Here is a 16282-nt window from a genome sequence, read left to right as displayed (position 1 = left end):
AAATGACTTCGGTGCACACTACCATGTTGCAGGCCACACTGCTTACTGTGGGCGTTAAAAGTATCCATTGTGACGATTTCACTTTGAGATTCTAGGTTTAATATAATTTTAAACGTACATAGGTCTATTCTCCATGAAACAGATTGCAAACCGATTTTCCCACCCTCAGTGCCAGGCCGCCGCACAGTGACTGGTTTATTTCTCATAGCCTTCTCTTCTCTGTATATCTGTCCAGATCTTGTTCAGGGGTTGTCTATAATCAGCACAGATCACAGGCTGTGAGTATGCACTAATGTATGCTGAGACGCGACATTTCAGAGTTGGCAGAAATCTGAAAACGCATGTATGGTAATTCAAACAAGAGTCCAGCCTATTATTTACCATTATAAGGCCAAGTTTCCGGGCAACCTCTGGTGTAGGGGGAAGAAAAGGAAGGAAAGCCGTGTACAATCTACATTTTTGTTTCCTATATAGCGTTTTCGATTGTTCATATAAAGAAATGTAATTGGTGAAATGGTTCATTTAATCTAATGTCAATACAATTCAAGATATTGCTAAGAAAAAAAAAATTAGCCCTTTAAACAGAATCTGTCCAGACACTATACCATATAAAATTAGTTTATTCTGCAATACAAGTGCAATTATCATTAGATTTCCTAACAATTTCTTCGCTTGCTGTGCCTGTAGTCTTGTTGGGTGTAGAGTGGTGCCTCACTAACCTTACATAATGTTTAGATTAATCCACTGATGAGATTAAATTTTCCCATGTGATTTTTTTTTTTTTAAACAGAGTGGTAAAATATTTGATGGAACAGAGGAGTAGATTAGCAGGCATCCTTGCCAAGGCAGACTAACTGGTAATACATACAGTCTCGGGGGATGAGAGCTCACATAACTGCTAAATGAATATTTGACAAGGGCTCACTCTGAGGCATTATTACTACAATCGCATCCCTACTGGACTTTCATAGGGTCATAGGCCATCGGTTCAATTAGTTATTTATGCTGCTTGTTCTTGCACTGCGTTTTCCTGCAATTGACACGTTCTTACTGTTGGGTCTCTCTAGAGATCAAGATGTAGATTTGAATGATCAACAACAACAACAAAAAAGATGTCTATATTGTTGGGGATATATAGATGTGACTGTATCCAGTTGACAATTCTGTGGTGTGGGTACTTTGAGACATAAAGAAAAGACACAGGCAGATCAGTTAATGCTTATAGTTAACGGTCAGGAATATTTCATCAGGCTGTAATTAATTATCTTTCAGAATCGTTTACCTGTGGCTAACTTCTGTTATGCAGTGTATGGGAGAGTCGAGGGCTGCCAGATTTCTCACATTACAATAACACATTTCCGCCCTAGGGCTGCCGGCTAAATCGCCTAACCCCGAGGTGACAGGCCTCCATCTCAGGCCAGGCCAAGGGGGACCAAAGTGAGCACTCCTACTGTCAGTAGCTAAATAACCCTTAGCGAACTGTTCACTCATTGGACCATGATCACTTTCTTTTTTTCACCGCTGATTTTAGGTTTTGCAATTCAAATGAGCTGCGTGTTGACAAATTATTCGGGCTTTTCACATTGTGAAGTCTTCTTTCTTGTTGAAGATAAAGGTTTTACAATAGGGGGCTGGCGTGGTCCTGGGTCTCAGTTACTATAGGAGTAAGGCGAGGATTTTGTCATTAAAGTAAATAAACAGAGCAATGTATTATATACAAATTGTGACCACTGTATGCAGTGTGGTTTAAGGTGTAGCTAAAGGCACATTTGTGTACATGTAAATGATGTCATGAAATGGCTATATCTTATACAGCACACATTGCTATTCAATTACAGACAGTTTAATGCATGTTGTAACACATACACACACACACACACACAAATATATGTGTGTGTATGTATGTATGTATGTGTATATAATATATATATATATATATATATATATATATATATATATATATATATATATATATATCTCAATATATCAAAAAGGCTAAATATTAACTCCTGCGTAATATGTGCATGTATGTATGGATATTTATATATATATATATATATATATATATATATATATATATATATATATATATATATATATATATATATATATATATATGCGCACACATGTTTACCAGTAATGAAGGGCACGTTACTACAACAATACATATCGTGTTGTTGTTTAGTGATTGCATCTAGCAGACAGTGATAACTTACTGAAGGTTTGGCTTTAGTCATGGCAGTCCTAATTGAGTATGGAAAGCTCCTAAACTCATCAGAGGACCAGCTACTATGACGTCACCGGCCCAGTCACTACTTGGAGTTTTCCCAATGTCTGGGATGCTTCGACAGTTATTAGGAATATTATGTGCGAATTTTAATAGTGCGCAGACAAATTAATCCCTAATTCAATAAAATATAAACTGATTTCCGTCTCCATCCCTTTCCTGGGAAACAGTGAACTTTTAAATTGTCTTTCGATCTTTCATTTACTGTTCTCCGATAAAACAGGTTATATCTATCTAGTAATGGAGATTTTCTTGTTTTGTCTGCTGTTTGGTTGGTGTTAATCTTCCCACATCCGTAATCCGTCGTGAAAATGCGGAATAAAACCTTATGGCCTTGAGGATTTACAACAGGTATTTTTATGCATATTAAGAACATAATAATAATAATAATAATAATAATAATAATAATAATATGCCATTTATATTAAGATCAGTCTCTGAGCGCGAAATGTATAATAAGGTGTAACTGGCATTTGTGTTATATTTGTAGCATGGGTCGCTTTTTAAAAGTGTAATTCCATATTCTCCATGAATGATGCTTTTTATAAGCTCGTACAAATTGCAAATTTGTAGAAGACAGAGAAATAATAAATGTATTAAAAGAAGCAGCGAATTCTCGGGAGACCCTTATCATCTAGGAGCAGACTGACAGATCCCCCCTGCTTTATGCTAATAAACCACATGACGTCACTCTGGGTTATTTTTGGGCGAATTAATCTTGAAATTATTTTAGTTCACAACTGTTATAATTCATGTTCGTTTTTTGTGATTAAAACCCAAAGTATATGTGTACATCTAGGACAACAATTTTTTGTTTGGGTTTCAAAAATACTATACATTCTCTGTATATACGGTACATTTACTGTATGTACTAACATTTTATTTTCTGCAAAAAATAACCTTTTTATTATCTCTTATTTTTTTTTTTAAGAGTTGTGTAATGCATTATGTAGGGCATATTTTCCTTTACCCTTTACTGCAGACATTGTAGTACTAAGTGAGTAAACTAGTTTGCAATTCATAAATATGTTTTTTATTCTGCTTTATGTAGACCCCCTCAAGCAGAAAATACAACAGGTTTAAATGGTATTACTATTACTAAAACATTTAGCAGATAGGCCACTTACGGTGACAGGCAACAGGTACTGGATGGACAGAAGTGTGTGTGTGTGTGTGTGTGTGTGTGTGTGTGTGTGTGCGTGTATATGTGTATATATATATATATATATATATATATTCACTTACATGTTTGAAATTCCCTTTTTTCTATAAAACCATGTAACTTTTAGATAAATAAAAAATAGGATTTCAAATTGTTGTTTATAAAAACAAAACAAACACAAAACAACAACAAAAAATCACCTGAGCGTAAGTTATATGCGATACAATAACCCTCACATTATTTTCCTTACCTAGCACGTTTTAACAGAGCAGAATATATTTATATATGTGCGTATTTTAGTAGTAGTGTGATGACACGCATACATAATTTGGACGTCTGTGAGTTTTAAGTGTCCTTACAATATAGTTACAATTTTACGATTCATCTTCAAACTTCTCCCCAGCCACTGGCCATAATGATCGATTAATGCAAGTCTATAATGATGATGCATTACCAATGTTTATCAGGTATTTACAAGTAAACATTGTCTGGGACAAAATAGAATTATTACATGGCAAAATATCCAACAAAGCACATACATGATCAAAGCTGAGACCCAGAATGCGAATTATTTTTAGTTCGATTATTTGAATTACTACACGTTAAAATGATCTGGCTATCTATTGTACATAAACATCCATTCAATACTGAGAATCAGACAAAAATCATTACAGCCAAAAGAACTATGAGTTAAAAGGCATGTACTTGCTGGTAACTGTTTTATTCCCCAGTGTACTGTATACACAAATTGTGTTGTTGTTGAATGCTTTTTCACGCAGCCATGAAACATGCTACACTAGTCACCCAGTCAGTGAACTTGAGAAAATCAGCGAATTATCCACCTTTGGCCAACACTGTATACACACTTATTACATAGCTATGTTGGCGAATTGGCCAAAAGGGATACACTCCAGTTCATCTCAAATCGTTTTAATTAATGCTCTGCAATACATTTTAATTAGCCCGTTATTTAAACCATTGAAAGCTGGAGGATTGGGAAGAGTGCATGCTCTCTACTATTGATATTCCCCCAAATGATCTGTAAATATATGTCATTGTGGGATTTCTGAAACCCTCTCTGATGAGCAATACTCAATTTTGTGAGGGGTGAAAAGCAGTATGAAATCGGATGAATTGAGTGCTGTCAGAGATGTCTTCTAGTTGAACAGTCTGTTCTGGTGAATGTCAGGAGCTGGGTTATCCAGTGCAGGTGCACTGGTGCTGGGGGGTGGGAAGGGAGGGAGTGGGGGCTGTCTGTTCAGCCAAAAAAGCACATTCTCCACAATAGACCACACACTGCCAGCCAGCGTGGCATCAACTCACACTTTGAGAGTTTTTTTTTTCCACTCTCTTACACAGTTTTCAGTTCACAAAGTGGCTATACAGCAAGGACTCTAATGAACATTTGTCACTTGTATAACAAACACAGCATTTCTGTCATTCCATATATGGAAGCATAATACTTTGCAGAAAAAAAAACACCTTTTAATAGATCTTACATTTTTTTATATAGACTTGATCAAGTAAAAATCCCATTTAAATCTAACCAACGTGACACGTCTACTAGGGAGTCTGGTTTCTTAATGGGGGATTTAATATACTTTTATTCGTTGTGTTGCATTTTTTTTCTCGTTATAAGCAACCACAATTGAATGTGTGTTAAATTCTAGGTGCCATAGATGGGATTAACCCAATCCTGGCTTCAGCGGCCCCATTAATAGAGTTTTCTCCTTGTCATTGTCGCCTCATTGCAGGCCTCTTAGTTCCTCGCCCCTGTCTCAGCCTGCAAGGAACAGATTAGGATTCTTTGGATGGATTGCTGGAGCATTGCGCTGCGAAAATTGCTTCTTGTTTGCTTATAAAAACCCATGTAACCGGAAAAGTTTTATCCGAGTACAAATGGCGTCACCTTCCTATACTGCAAGTATCCACTTAACTGCGAATCGCTAAGCAGAAAAAATGACAGACAGCGATGAATGTTTGCTGCAGCTAAGCTATGTCTGCATCCCTAGAAATGCATTCCATAACCATAATAGAAAGAAAAAAGATTCTGGCAGAAAATAAAAAAAATAAAAAAAATGGGGGCAACATCATCGGTATCTGAATTATATTGTATTGTATCACTGTAGGTTCTATCCATTTAGGCAGTGGGGACTCACGCTGGCTGTTATCAATGTATAGGAGAGAGCGGGTTTAATCAGCAACTTTGTCAAAGTGCCTCTGTCTACTCAGCTGAATCCGGTGTGTGCACCACCATTCCAAATTATAGGTATGAAAAGCAGTGTGTGACAAGGACATGCGGCCACGCAACCCCTAGAGTTCTACAGTCTGGGGTTTTTCCGCACTTCTTTCCCATGTTACTTAATAGCCTTTGTGTAATGTTCATGTAGAGACCCATAATTAATCCCCCCTGATTAATGCATACTCTGTGCCCGTTGGGGAGTCAGTGCCTTCCTGCATGCATGTAGCTTAATGATAAATCGCAAAGGCCAGTGCTGAAAATGTTGCAGAAATCAGCAGTTTTCTAGTGTTCTACCCAATGGCTCAGTGAAGATACTCACATTTGAATTGGATTTAAATACTGTGTGGATTTAAAAAAAAAAAAAAGGAATTAGCTGTATAAAGCGGGATATAATAAGGTATGTCCTAATCTTTGTTTTTGGCAGATTATTTCAATTTTGATAACATATTGTAATTCCTAGCATTCCTGTGCTGTGTTTGTTCTCTACCAGACAAATAAAATACTATTGACACATTGGGGCTACTAATTCGAGTTAATATGATCTTTATGGCAATATAACAGCGGATAATTGGCCTATTTTTCTGGACAACAATGTAATTCACAATAGCTTTATTATTTAATAACTCCAACCTTTGGTTGGGAGGGCCCCGGCAGAGAGGACCTTTTCTTTCTGGCTGAATTTGTTGGGAAAGAACAATAGGGATGTAATTGTACAGATTTCTGAAGATGACTTGTGGAAATGAACTGTTTAGATATGGAGGGTACCTCGGATGTCGGCATATTTGTTAGGACCCCGGGTCCCCCTCCTACCAGCGTACACAGCGCACAATTTATAGAGGATTCTGTTGTGTTCATTGCCTAGCAACAGCCTGGATATTCCCAGAGCAAATAAACTCCAGAAGCCTCAGCCCTATATATCATGGACTTTAGCCACACATCCCGGCTGGCTTTCCTGTGAAGTCTGCACTGAACTTTACAAATATTAAAAGCACAATAATTAAATAGTATGTGTATATCTATCTATCTATCTATCTATCTATCTATCTATCTATCTATCTATCTATCTATCTATCTATATCTATAGATATATACACACACACACACACACACACACACACACACACACACACACACACACAACTTAATTATTGTGCTTTTAATACTTATAGCGTCCAGTGCAGACTTCACATTTGAATATATATATATATATATATATATATATATATATGTGTGTGTCTATATATATATATATATATATATATATATATATATATATATATATATATATATATATATCAATAGACACATGTATTAAAATGTCTTTTCAGTCCTCGGACTAGTTACAATTCATACTGTGCTACCTGTTTGTGAACAAGTCACAGAGGTGACAGCACGCACTCAAAGGAAACTTTCCCCAAACAGGAGGCTTAAACAATACTGATCCTCTGCCTGTCCCTGCTGGCTCACCCCAAGCATGGAACAATGTCAGCTTTGATGCACTTTAAGCAGGGACAGCAGGGGACTGTGGTGATGTATGGCATTCTTCGTCCTAGTGCATCGGATCCTGGGAGAAGCAGGAGGAGGAGGAGGAGAAGGAGGAGGAGGGGGGGGGGGGGGGGGGGGGCAGAAGTGCAAAAATAATGCCACAGAAAGAAACCCCTCAAACTTTCTCATTCCGTTTCCACACTGTTTTTATCCCAATATTTTGTAGCGCTAAATATACCCTGGTGTATTTCTATAAATAATCGCAAGTGCGCAGTATTCGCCTCATGAAGATGTAAACCTTTCTTCCAATTCTGGAAAACATATAGAAAATGTATTTGTTTTATTGGTTGTTTATTTGTTTTTAATTATATCTAAAATGATGAAACATTTGGTTTTCAGGTACCTGGAACATTGGGAACAGTTAGCAGTGCGTTGTGTTCTAGTTATGTTCTATTGCGCTATAAGCAGTAGGATTTTTCAGGGATTATTTTTAAAGGCTGTTAAAATTGTAATCGCGATCTTATCTTGTTGTGGATAGGAATAAGCCAGTAATAATAATTGGAACTGGGGAATAATACAGTGTGGACGATGTCTCCAACCTACAGCAGATTCTTCCATAAATCTAAAATAATTTCATTGGATACATTAAAGCGACTCATTTAAAACTAACACCAGGTAGAAACATAAAAGATATATATATATATATATATATATATATATATATATATATATATATATATATATATATATGCTAGTAATGAATTTATTTTGATAAACAAGGTAAGAAGTCTAGTTATTTTGTATTTATTAGTATTACTGTTAACATTAACGGTTTACGGTTTTCCTGTTACTTGAAAGCTCATCCCGCAACTATTTAAATGGCAATAAAACCGCACTATGGTCGTAGTTGGGGAACCATGAGCAGTTTTCCATCTCCAGCTTTCAATCGTTGTAGCTGTGTAGGGCTCCCGGGCTCCTGTGATAAGTGAGTGGGACCCCGGGACGGATACACAGAGACACTACCACGGCCAGAAGCTTTCAATCCCCCCCCCCCCCTTTTTTTTTTTTCATATGGATAATGCAGTAGCATGTAAGACGTAGCTGACGTATAACAAAACAAGAGAGATGTGAGTTGTTGTGACTCGGAAAGTTAAGGGTTACACGTCAATAATTAATGTGACATATCCACGGTGCAGAAAGTGTTCTCAGGCCGGCTCCCAGACAGGGTCCTAGCTGCCAGGAGGGAGAGCTAGAGTCCATGGCAAGTTCCCTGACAGGTAGAAGAGCGGGGTCCCTGGCAGGTGGAAGGGTAGGGTCCTGGCAAAAGGGATGGACATTCTCCTGGTAGGAGGAAGGGAAAGATCCTGGCAGAAGGCAGAGTCAGGGACTTTTCAAGGACCTGGCTAGCAGAAGGAAGGGCAGAGTTCCTGGCAAAGTCCCGGCATGAGGGAGGTGCCGTAACCCCAATATTAGTGAGGGACAGGGTTTTGGAAGCGGGAGGGTCAGGGTGGCAATGGGGGAATGGGGGGGGGGGTGTCTCTGGCAGGAACCTAACTAGTAGGATGGAAGACCAGGAAGGAGGTGGCAGTAAGGAGGCCAGTGTCCGGCCATCAGTCAGCCTGCACCAGGCCGCCAGTTAGGGGACATTTCCCAGCACAGCAGCCCTCTTTGTTCACAATGTCAGGCTGCAGCAGCACATCTCCAAGTTTTGTTTGCTAATGACGGTATTGCCATCTGCTGTATATTAGTTATCCCAGAGCTAGAGATCTCCCAGTATCTCTGCTCATCTCACCATTGCAGTGCAAGGGGACAACGCACGTGTGGGCTTTGTTATATCCCAAATAACGCCTTGGACTACTATTATTATTATTATTATTATTATTATTATTATTATTATTAGTGAGAATGAGACTATAGTGTAATACAGAACCAGTTATATCTGTGGTGTGTAACCTAGCAGCCCTTAATGTATTTTATTCCCACAAATCTCATTTTCCCGAATGCATATACCGAGAGCTGCAGCACATTTGTATTCTAGTGTGATCTCTTCCCGATTATAAGTGACTGAACTGAAGTCAGATACAGATAGGAAGATGCGTTTGTCGCCCCCACACAGCTCTGTACAGTAAACATCTTGGCATCCTGCTGGCTGTTGTCATTGATGGCAGCCTATCTGATCATAGGGATACATTCCATCTTCTCCCAGACCGTTATCAGCAGCCACATCAGCAGCAGCAGCAGCAGCAGCAGCAGCAGCACAGCCCACACTCCCATACGCATGCACATGTATTGCTCACTATACAGGACAGGTAACTGGTAGGTATAGGTGGTCATATTGTACTGCTGACCTCACACGCCACTGTACTGCTGACTTCACAATCACACCCCATTGTACTGCTAACATCACACACTGTACTGCTGACCTCACACACTGTACTGCTGACCTCACACACTGTACTGATGACCTCACACACCACTGCACTGCTGACTTCACAATCACACACCATTGTACTGCTAACATCACACACCACTGTATCACTGACTTCACACACTGTACTGATGACCTCACACACCACTGTATTGCTGACCTCACACACTGTACTGATGACCTCACACACTGTACTGATGACCTCACAAACCACTGTACTGCTGACCTCCCACACTGTACTGATGACCTCACACACTGTACTGCTGACTTCACAATCACACACCATTGTACTGCTGACATCACACACCACTGTATTACTGACTTCACACACTGTACTGCTGACCTCACACACTGTACTGATGACCTCACACACCACTGTACTGCGGACTTCACAATCACACACCATTGTACTGCTAACATCACACACCACTGTATTACTGACTTCACACACTGTACTGATGACCTCACACACCTTTGTATTGCTGACCTCACACACTGTACTGATGACCTCACACACTGTACTGCTGACCTCACACACCACTGTACTGCTGACCTCACACACTGTACTGATGACCTCACACACTGTACTGATGACCTCACACACCACTGTACTGCTGACCTCCCACACTGTACTGATGACCTCACACACTGTACTGCTGACTTCACAATCACACACCATTGTACTGCTGACATCACACACCACTGTATTACTGACTTCACACACTGTACTGCTGACCTCACACACTGTACTGATGACCTCACACACCACTGTACTGCTGACTTCACAATCACACACCATTGTACTGCTAACATCACACACCACTGTATTACTGACTTCACACACTGTACTGATGACCTCACACACCACTGTATTGCTGACCTCCCACACTGTACTGATGACCTCACACACTGTACTGCTGACTTCACAATCACACACCATTTTTCTGCTGACATCACACACCACTGTATTACTGACTTCACACACTGTACTGCTGACCTCACACACTGTACTGCTGACCTCACACACTGTACTGATGACCTCACACACTGTACTGCTGACCTCACACACCACTGTACTGCTGACCTCCCACACTGTACTGATGACCTCACACACTGTACTGCTGACTTCACAATCACACACCATTTTTCTGCTGACATCACACACCACTGTATTACTGACTTCACACACTGTACTGCTGACCTCACACACTGTACTGCTGACCTCACACACCACTGTATTACTGACCACACACACTGTACTGCTGACCTCACACACCACTGTACTGCTGACCTCCCACACTGTACTGATGACCTCACACACCACTGTACTGATGACCTCCCACACTGTACTGATGACCTCACACACCACTGTACTGATGACCTCCCACACTGTACTGCTGACCTCACACACCACTGTACTGCTGACCTCCCACACTGTACTGATGACCTCACACACCACTGTACTGCTGACCTCACACACTGTACTGATGACCTCACACACTGTACTGATGACCTCACACACTGTACTGATGACCTCACACATGGCACCACTGATACACAGCCGCCTGATTAATGTTACAAAGCTAAGGCATCGCGTACCCCTATAGCTGCAATATGAGACATATAAGACCTGTAACTCTGGGATATATAAATTACGTCATACTTATTCTGGGACTTACAATGACACGACCCCCTGCGACAGATAACATTTCTCACTCTTTCTAATGCTACCTAAAATGACATTGCCCAGTGATGGTGCGGATATAGCACTGCCTACCCTGGTAGCAGAATGGCAGATACCACCTATACCCTGGCCGTGGCAAGTCAGGCAACCTGTTAAACTGTATCGTGACCCTTTTTTTTAATTTCTAAAGTTAATTTAGACAAATTGTAGACCTAACCAATTTAAATAAATGTACTTTTAATAAGCGATCATTAAAATGGTTATGCTAAATATAGCCCATTATATGCATGACTTCCTCCTAACAGTAGCTCCTGTTCTCAGGGCTGTGTGCTTACTCCTTAACTATAGCCTGCTGGGGAAACCTGATTATGCTCAATCCATACACTTCTATGGACGCCATCAGCCTAATTATTGCTTTTTTACTGTGGTCCAGGGACCCTGAAAGGCCTTTTCGCTATCATTTGATGAGTGGAGGAATGTACTAAGAGGGACAAGCACAGATTTCAACCTCTCCATACTGACCCCCAATCTATCCCATTATTACTGTCTGCTAGTGCCATGTACCAGTGCTGGTGCCAAGCATTATACATAATGCAGCGATCGTGGCAATCATGTCTCTGGATCCAGCCCATACATCTATTATAATGCACATATTACGTGGAAGTGGAATCTTTTCAGGTACAAACGTAATTTCATATGACTTAAGTAAACCACAATACTAACATACATGTATGTCTAAAATAAGTAACATTCTAGACAGCATTAAGGAAGAAGATGATTGACGGAGCTCCTGGTCCTGCTCCAGGCTCCTTCTGCTACTGGGACCCACAAGGAGCACCAGTGGCCCCTGCGCTGATAATTGCTCATGATTCCTGGGGAATAAGGGGATTGTACTATGTGACATGTCAGCCATTGATCATGATTCGTGGGAATTCGGGAATAGGGGGATTTTACTATGTAACATGTCAGCCATTGCTCATGATTCGTGGGGATTCGGGAATAGGGGGATTGTACTATGTAACAGGTCAGCCATTGCTCATGATTCGTGGGGATTCGGGAATAGGGGTTTTGTACTATGTAATATGTCAGCCATTGCTCATGATTTGTGGGGATTCGGGAATAGGGGGTTTGTACTATGTGACATGTCAGCCATTGCTCATGATTCGTGGGGATTCGGGAATAGGGGGATTTTACTATGTAACATGTCAGCCATTGCTCATGATTCGTGGGGATTCGGGAATAGGGGGATTTTACTATGTAACATGTCAGCCATTGCTCATGATTCGTGGGGATTCGGGAATAGGGGAATTGTACTATGTAACATGTCAGCCATTGCTCATGATTCGTGGGGATTCGGGAATAGGGGGATTTTACTATGTAACATGTCAGCCATTGCTCATGATTCTTGGGGATTCGGGAATAGGGGAATTGTACTATGTAACATGTCAGCCTTTGCTCGTGATTCGTGGTCGTCCAGATTCGGGAATAGTGGAATTGTACTGTGTAATATCAGCCCATGCTCATGATTCCTGTGGAGTAGGGGATAGTACTGTGTTTTATCAGTCATTGCTCACAATTCTAATTATATTTCCTCGTAAGAAATATTAGTAAATATAATGAAATTCCGGGAAAACAACACAACCTAAACAATGTAATAACATATTGCTGGAACACAAAGAAAATTCACGAGCAACCCAGATTTTAGCTGCTGTCACTTCTCTGTTGGTACATAGGCGAGGGATCAAGTCTGAAGTCTGCTAAATCTATAACGGACATGACCCCCCTGAATTGCTCATTATCCACGTTATGACGTGGTCTATATAAAGCTTCCACTTCTTCTATGTACCCTGGTGATACTAGATAATACATTTCCCCTAGATAATACATTTCCCGCTAAATATGCTGCCGAATTCAATATTCAAAACGTTTAAATAGGCAGATAATGTAACTGATGTAAATATTTTTATTTCAGCATGCATATAACACAATCTGCACGTCTCAACTATTTTGTAGGAAGTTACTATAAGTAGATGCATCTACTGTATATATATATATATATATATATATATATATATATATATATATATATATATATATATATAGATATATATAGATATATCTATATCTATCTATCTATCTATATAGATAGATAGATAGATAGATATATATAATGTATAATTTAATGTATACCAGTATACATGCTAGATGACCTATGCCTGTATGTATACTAGATGACGTATACCTGTATGTACTGTATACTAGATGACGTATACCTGTTTGCGTCATGATCTATACCAGTTTACAGCCATGTACTGGTGATTGTAATTTGTTGCTCCTTTACTACGTAGTGATGGGTGTCTGAAGAGCACAGACAGAAGTGTAATCCCAGCACCGTTGTGCTGTGTCCCATACCTTGGATTACTTGCTGTATAATTACCTAGGAAGACCCCATCGCTGGAGCCGTGCTGCAGAATAACACAGTCCGGCTATAGGTTTGGCAATTTGGGGGCCCTAGAGCCGGCACTATACTTAAGGGAAGTTCGCACGCTGATCAGGTAACAGCTGAACAACAGGGCTATTGGAGTGGGGTGGTTATCTGTGCTCTGTGCAGATCACAGCCCTGGCACTCCCGGCTTGTCATTGTGTCCTCTCATAGAAATGACATTCTGTCCAAACGTGCAGGATCCGGACATGAATACGGTTTCATATGTGACTGCTGGAAATATTATACTCAACTACATATGTGTGATCTGTCTATCTATCTATCTATCTATCTATCTATCTATCTATCTATCTATCTATCTATCTATCTATCTATCTATCTATCTATCTATCTATCTATCATCACATCTAGTCACCTTATTCACTGATATCCATAGAAGTGTCTCTGTCTCATTTATGTTTGTTTTCTGTATTAATCACAATCCTGTAAAAGTAAGATTAATAATAATAATAATAATAATAATAATAATAATAAGAAGAAGAATATTAATATCCCAAACTAAAAACACCCATTTATAGTGGGAGAGAGATGGCAAAAAGCCATGAAAGCCTTGAAAAGTGATAAAATGGAGAGTGATAAACCACCCACCAATCAGCTCCTACCTGTAACTTTTCAAACCCAGCCTGTGACATGGCAGTTAAGAGCTGATTGGCTGGCAGTTTATCACTCTCCATTTTTATCACTTTTAAAGCTTAGTACATCAGGCCCATAGTGAGTGGGAGGGAGTTTCCCCTTCTCCTTTGTATGCAGCTCCTGAATGACACTAGTGGCTATCTGTTTTAAACACAGAAATTCAGTAGACATTCCACTAATGTGGATAACAAAATGCAACAAGGCATATAATGGATTGAGGTGCATACCTTCCACAGCCAGACGGAACTGAGTAAGGTAACACACATATGCTGTAGAGTGTGACAAACAGAATCTTGTTGTTTTGGGGGTTTAAATTAAATATAAGATTTTGTTATCAAAGATAGTTGCACAAATTATTTACTGATTTCTTTTTGAGAATGACGTTTCATTTTATTTATCCGTGAACTTTCTCCTCCTTGTTTAAGTAATTTCCATGGTTTGACAACATTCTGGAGACATTGAATGGATCTAGGTTCTAAATGATCACTATCAGGAAAGACCTTACAATTAGCATCCTTGCAACATACCCAAATATTTTTTCAAAAGGGGTAAAATGTGTCCCTGCATCTTTGTATATAAAAAAGTATATAAAAAAGTATATACAAAAAGTGAAGCTGTGTGCGGTCATTTCTGGACCTGTCTTTGTTAATCAAAGTGTTTTACCATACAACACTACATGTTATCCTGGGAAACAATGAGTACGGCTGTACTTCCAAAAGCCCCAAGTAACCTTGGATCATCTCAGGACAACGCTGTTCTCATCACAGATCAATTCATTAGGATTAATAGTAATAGGGGTTGATGTATCAAGTAATGAAAAGAGTGGACCAGTTGAGAGGTTGCACATAGCAACCAATCTGCTCTACCTATTATTTTAAAGAATGTACTTTCTAAATGCTACTTCAAAGCTTACTGGATGCTATAGTGAACTTATCCACTTGTCCACCTTTCCACTCTTTTCATTGCTTTATACATCCACCCCAAAATTTGGGATTATGCAAGAACAATGTTATAGTTCTGAAAAAAACATCATGTCAATGAGATGCGCCTTGGTTCTGTTAATAAAAAACAAAAAAGAAAAGTCTACAGCATAGTGGGCATTTTTATTTTTAATTTTTTACTTTTTATTTCAGTCCACATTATCAATATCTATATTCTAGCTGTGTTGTTTAAACCCGATGCTAGGTAACCACCATGTCCCAATTATGTCACTTGTGGGTGTCTCGACATGGGTCTGAGCATCTGGAACTAGATGGGACTTTCACTTATACCCCTTTCAGACCGCACTTTTTACCAGGTAAAATGCCTATTTTTACCGTTTCAAAACGGTAATACAGGTTGAGTATCCGGTATCCGGACATCCCTTATCCGAATTATTCCAAAAACCGTGGTTTTTGGAATCATTCGAATTTTTTTTTTTAACCAACCCCCCCTAACCCTCTTTTCATACTTACCAAGTCCCCGGGCGTCCACAGCAGGCCTCCGGCATCTTCTCAAGGGTCTCCAGCGGTCCCAGGAATGCATTGCGCGAGTGTGCGCGCGCGCCGGTGACGTCACCGGTGCGCGCGCACACTCGCGCAATGCATTCCTGGGACCGCTGGAGACCTGGAGAAGATGCCGGAGGCCTGCTGTGGACGCCCAGGGACTGCGTGGACGCCGAGGGACCACCGGACACCATCAGGGGACAGGTAAGTATGCTTTAAAAAAAAAATATTCCAAAAAACCGCAAAATTCCCCTATCCGGAATGCTCGTGGTCCCGAGCATTTCGGATAGGGGATACTCAACCTGTATGTGCAGTGTGAAAGGTCCGTTTTGAATTTACCAGTTCCAGAAAACCGGTAATTGAAAATGGTTAAA

General features: G+C 39.9%; 1 protein-coding gene across 27 annotated transcripts in view; it reads left to right on the top strand.

The window, feature by feature from the left end:
- Positions 1 to 16282, top strand: part of LOC146064321 (uncharacterized) — a 626027-nt gene that overhangs the window by 574451 nt on the left and 35294 nt on the right. The window contains exon 1 of one of the 27 annotated variants that reach the window (XM_083177682.1): positions 2186 to 2638. The exons of the other annotated variants lie outside the window; for them this stretch is intronic. The gene's annotated coding sequence lies outside the window, so the exon portion shown is untranslated. Of the gene's footprint in view, positions 1 to 2185; positions 2639 to 16282 lie in introns of those variants that run through there. 27 annotated transcript variants of the gene reach the window in all.

The sequence above is a fragment of the Crinia signifera genome, chromosome 3 (genome assembly GCF_055691185.1).
Source record: "Crinia signifera chromosome 3, ASM5569118v1, whole genome shotgun sequence".
Classification (NCBI taxonomy): Eukaryota; Metazoa; Chordata; class Amphibia; order Anura; family Myobatrachidae; genus Crinia; species Crinia signifera.
Note: the sequence above shows the minus strand (reverse complement) of the source record. Positions and strands in the feature narration are given on the sequence as shown.